This window comes from Notothenia coriiceps, unplaced genomic scaffold, assembly GCF_000735185.1.
Source record: "Notothenia coriiceps isolate Sejong01 unplaced genomic scaffold, NC01 NC01_scaffold00037720, whole genome shotgun sequence".
NCBI classification, from domain to species: domain Eukaryota; kingdom Metazoa; phylum Chordata; class Actinopteri; order Perciformes; family Nototheniidae; genus Notothenia; species Notothenia coriiceps.
The window spans coordinates 10,926-16,656 of record NW_011370421.1 but is presented as its reverse complement, the minus strand read 5'-3'; the positions used below and the strand labels follow the sequence as shown (position 1 = coordinate 16,656).

Genomic DNA, 5,731 nt, shown 5'->3' with positions numbered 1-5,731 from the left:
AACGGACAAAATGACAAAATGTTTTAATGAAGTTGACTACAGTATATTCATATTTGTCAGTGCTTTCATGTCAATTCGGCGAACATAAACATAAATGATCATGGTAAAGATGATGATTAAATTAGGATTAAAAATCGGTAGTGAGAGCTGCTGAATTTCCTCCCGTAAAATGTGATATAAAAACAATCGATTATTTTTGAAGTTGTAAACTCAAGTGGATGAAACTACATTTATTAGTGCTTTCATGTCAATTCGGCGAACATATGATACATTAAATGATCGTGAGGATGATGATTTAAAAAATCTTTTGTTTGTAGCCGGTCTGCATTTCCTGATGAGAAAACAAACCGATGCTTTTTGTAGTTGTGGTACACCAACATGGATTAAACCTGTGTTTTTTTTTACTACAATGTTGGGGAAATTAATGGATAAAATGCACGGATTATTATTATTATTCATTCCCACTCCGATCGGGACACTAGGTCCACCGTTTCCCCACAGCGAGGCTCCCAGTTGACAGTTTACGTGGTCTGGGCTGGGTGCAGTGGCGGACTGGCCATCGGGACGAATCCCGATGGGCCGTACTAGCACAAGCACATCCCCCACTCCCCCCGTTGACAATTTACTAGCGGTACCGAAGTGGGCCGGTCGAGAGTCCCGGGATGATTTTTAGTCCCAATCCACCACTGGCTACATGACCGTGTGATCGCCCATATTGACGCACCTAATTCCTAAACTTCTAACAGATACAACATAAACCAATCCTTCAGCCTCATATGAGCTCTCAGACACGTTCAAAATTAAACTGTTTTCGCTGTCTGAGCTTGCTGCTGTGAGCGCCATCGTGCGTTTACATCAGGTTTACATGCAGATGCTGGGATCCTCAACAGTGCAGCTGGAGCGCTATGACGTCACACATAATCTGGCGGGACTTGAAGAATCCCGAGAAGATCCAGAAAATGGTCAACATTGAAGGGCAGATTAATGGTTATCAAAGTACAAATATCCAATATCAGTTCAGTAACGGTTTTCAAGGGGACAATATTTACTCAAATTGATGGGTTTGGATGATGGGGGAAACTCGTGTCAAAGGCTTTTTAAGCAGTATCAATCTGATAATGGCCTGGTGTCATTCAGTGTATTATTTTACAAATAAATGAGGTAAGCTGCCCACTGAAGGTCTGTGGCAGTGAAGTTAAGGAGGCTGTCAGTCAGAACCAGTACACAGTCTCACAGGGATGATAACATCCTGATGCTCCGCTGCAGCAGCAGCAGGAGGGTGTGTGTGGCTGGCTGTGTGTGTGTGAACCCTCGTCCCAGCTGGGGGCTGTGTGACAGCAGGGTTAACAATTAAATGGTATGTCAACTTTCTTGGGCGCAATACAGTCTACTGCATGGGTGTCCAAACTTTTTTTACCGAGGGCCACATACAGAAAAATACACAATGGCTGGGCCACTCACTAGAGGTTTATTACCTCATAAGTTCAGTTATAAGTTGAAAAAAATCATCCAATGTAGGTAAATTATTCTTGATAGAGGTACTTGAAAATGCTTTAAGAAAAAAACTGCAGACATCACAGCTCTCCATAGGGTTTAATTAATTTTGTTAGCAGCAGATTCCTTAAAACAGAAGCTTCAGATTGCTGATAATAAGGGGAAATATGAAGGGTATATTTCAAGGTTGTTGTGAAAATAGGTTATTGGGCTTTTTTCTTATCAACTTAGATTTGTTGGAACATGTTTTCAACTTTAATTGACTGAATTTATTTGAAAATAGGGCTTATTAACTAGACCCTCCAGAAAAACGCGGGCAAAAATCCTTGATAATGCGGGCTAAATTCCTTGATTATGCGGGCTAAAATCCTTGATTATGCGATTAAACATGCGGGGTTTTTATGTGATTTTATGCGGTGAAATTGCGGGAAGTTGCGAAATATGCGGAAAGTTGCGAAATATACTAAATATGCGGGGAAAAATAATAAAATATTTTTTAAATATTGGGCTGTCTTATTTATTCTCTCTCACACACAACCTGCCACTAACGTTAAACCCCTTTACTATTCAATTAAACACATTCAATGGTTATTTATTGTAAAAGCAACAGGGCTATTTTAATCTCACACACACCCCCCCACACACACACACACACTTTTCCGCCTCATTCTGTTTTCATTTACTCCTTCGTTATCTGACCAGCTTCGATCTTGGAGGCTACTCACTTCGTTTCTTGTAGCCCTCGAAATGGTTTTGGAGGTTGATGAACGTGAGTTGTTTGGCTTTCTTGTCCGCAGCAGCAAAAAGCATTTTCGAATGTTTGAATGAATCAAAGTGGGTCGTCACCGTCGATTTTCTCTTATGCTCCAACACACAGTTGCACGGGGTGCAGAATAGTTTCCCCCCACTTTTTGCCCGGTCTTTAGTAGAAATGTTCGTCGGTAAATGAGATGGATTAGATTTTTTCATCTTGGTGTTTTCTCTATCGTGTGAGCTCCACACGTTCACTCTATACAGTGTTGTTTACATTCTGTGATGCGCGAGATGATGACGTCACGTCAAAACGAGTTAACTTTTTTTTTTCTCAACTTTGTGTGGAAAAATGTGGGGATTATGCGGCCTTTTGATAAATATGCAGCCTTTTAAAAATCTGCGCCATTTTGCTGATTATGCGGTAAATTCTGCGATCGCAGAATCGCGTTTTTCTGGAGGGTCTAATTAACACATGAATACTTTGTAATATATTTGAATATATTTAAGAAGTACAATATAAGACAAGCAGAAGTTTTATTATACTTAAGTCATTATACTTTTTTAGTTTGCTGTGGGCCGATTAAAAATGGCCAGCGGGCCGTAGTTTGGATACCCCTGGTCTACTGTATGTTCCAGTTTGGACGTAACACAAGGCTCTTTAGCGAAGAAACATAACTGAATAACCAATGAGTTCTGTGATGTTGCTGAGATTGCTTTCTTTCAGAGAACAGAAGGGTCCTGTCGGCTTTTCTCCAGCGATACACACTCTAACCATATGTCCTCTATCTGCAGGAGAGATCCGCCGGGTGAAAGGCACACCCTTTGACCTTACCACGCCTGTTCTGATTGGCCCTCGGCTGAAGGAAGTTCCGGGTCCTGGGTTTGACCATAACTTCTGCCTGTCGTTCCCTGGAGACAGCTGGACAGAGAGAGATGCTGCCAGGTTTGCTGCAGAATACACATTGACACACACTACACACACACATTTGTCTTTAATGAAGTCTAGCAGGAATACTTCTTTCTTCATCTCAGAGTGTGTCACCCAGCTAGTGGGCGGGTCCTAGAGGTTTCTACAAGCCAACCTGGGGTCCAGTTCTACACTGCCAATTTCCTGGATGGTCTGACAGGAAAGGGGGGGGTGAGGTACAGGAAGCACAGCTCCTTCTGTCTGGAGACGCAGAACTGGCCTGATGCCGTGAACCAGGTAAGAGGCTCCTCATCCAAACACACTGCATGTTACTGAGAGGGTCCTGTTGTATCTGTTGTATCTTGTTTTATCCGTTATAAAGGCTACCTTGTTAGAGAGACTGGTGCTTTGGTAGAGGTGATGTGTTCCAATCCTACAGGTCGAATAGGGTTGACCGAATAGATCACAACCTTGGTTTCCACAGAATCATAATGTTGTGTGTGTGTGTGTCTCTCTTAAGGCTCCCTTTCCTTCCTGTCTCCTGTGTCCCGGTGAGGACTACCATCATGTGACTCGCTTCACCTTCACCACTGTGTGACCTCCAGCAGGACAGAGAAGAAGAAATCTAGTGAAGGACGTCCAATTGTTGATTGCACATATAATTGTTTGCAGTATGATCAGGAAGCATAGTGTTAATCAGACGGTGCCTTTCTCACTTCCCCTCTGTGTAACTGTGTCATTTGATGCAGATGTTTTGAATGTGGATGATTTCAGTGCAGCAGGCTGTGATGCAGAGAGAGACTCTGACTATACTCTGTAGTTATAATGATTTATCATCCTGTGCGATACAATTATTACTATGAACAAAGAATACATAAAGAGCCTTCTCAACCAAGCTGCTGTTGTTGTTACTATTGGTTGTAATTTGTTCTTTATATCAACAGATCAGTCCCTGTCTATGGATATATTGTGGTCCAGTATTAATAATTAGAGGGCCATCATTTCTGTTAGGAGCATTACCTGTGTTCAACATCCTCCACAGGCTGAGCTATTCCTATAACATCAAGTGAGGAGGCGGGTTTGGGTGAGAGGACATCTTACACTGAGAGAGACATGCTGTGTAGCTATGGCAACATACGTAATCTATCACAGAGGCTTAAATCAAATGTAATGGTCGGTGTGAGCCTCACTGCTACAGAGCTGATCCAACCAGGGAGCAGAGAGACCCTGCCGCTGACCCCAGCTGACCCTGCCGCTGACCCCAGCTGACCCTGCCGCTGACCCCCGCTGACCATGCCGCTGACACCCGCTGCACCTCCCGCACTTTACTGCTCCAAGGACAGTGTGTAGTTATTACTCCAAATTCAGCACAAATGTAGTTTGGAATTTAAACATTATTTCTAGCGTGTTACCATATCAGTTGAAGAAGTAGAAAGATTTTGACATTTTGAAAAAAGATTCCCTTTTATAAGCAGTGGCGGCGCCAGGGTATGGCTGGGGTAGGCTACAGCCATAGATGAGAGTAACACCTACGTCACTTCTGGGCGAAAATTACGGCCCCGCCCACTTTTGGGGGAAAACAACGCTGTCATTTGAATGGCGGTCGATACAAATTCTGAAGTTTTGCCAATCCGATCAAATTGTTTTGAAAACCGTGGATTTTTGGATCTTCAAAGAGCTCGATTACCAGGCCCGGTTCCAGAACAAAATGACTCAGGGTGCATCTGAGATTAGAGAGGGCGCAGTGGTAAAGTGCTATTTTTGATAGTGTTGAGTGGACCTAACACCCTCTAGGGGGGTTGTCACCTCCTCCAGGGGGGTCCGGTGGCATGCTCCTCCGGGAAGATTTTTTTTTAAATATTGAAGTTAAAAGCATCAATCTGGTGCACTTTGAGAGCAAAATTAAGAGATCTATGGATCTATGTGCTCTTTGCTTGATTCATGCCTTCCCAGTCCCTTATCACGTAGCCTAGAGCATGGCGCCAGTTGTAGTAGCCAGTTGTGGTGAAGGCATCTGACTTACTTGAACCGAAATGTCTACATGCATAGCAGAAGATGGCATCTTTTTTACATGAATATTCCAGCCAATCTCTGTTTTGAAACCATGAGCGGCAAAATGAGCGCCTTACCCCACTGTACAGGCGAGTTGGGTACCTTTTTAAATATACCTGGGCAGACTCTGGCAGTTTGTCAATCGCGAGGAAACTGGCTTCCAAGCCAATATTTCAAGGATACTACGTCATCGAGTGCCGCCGAAGGACTGTTCCAATCTCCAGCATACTTGGAATTCCACCGAGGCCGCGTCGTTGGTTTGGGGGTAATTTCGAGGCTGCGCATGGGTAGACTTCGCGTCCTTCAAATCCCCACAATGCTTTGCGCATGGACCAATTTCCCCAAATCTGTGGCGGAAAAAGTAAGGCGGGGCCTCTCATATGACGCACACCTGCAAACTTGCTAGCCTATTCCACTCTTCGTTTTCGGAATGCCAGGAAGGATTCTTGCCCTAGCTTCTGAAGGAAGTGATTTGATTTTCAAATGAGGGTGCATAACGACTCAACTGAGGGTTCAATGCACCCT

At 43.7% G+C, this 5,731-nt stretch overlaps 1 long non-coding RNA gene across 1 annotated transcript; it reads left to right on the top strand.

The window, feature by feature from the left end:
• Positions 1-3,034: 3,034 nt before the first annotated feature.
• On the top strand, positions 3,035-4,049 carry LOC104967783 (uncharacterized). The gene is made up of 3 exons (XR_800760.1): positions 3,035-3,190; positions 3,280-3,451; positions 3,675-4,049. It is a non-coding gene; the product is annotated as an uncharacterized lncRNA (long non-coding RNA).
• The last annotated feature ends 1,682 nt before the right edge of the window (positions 4,050-5,731 follow it).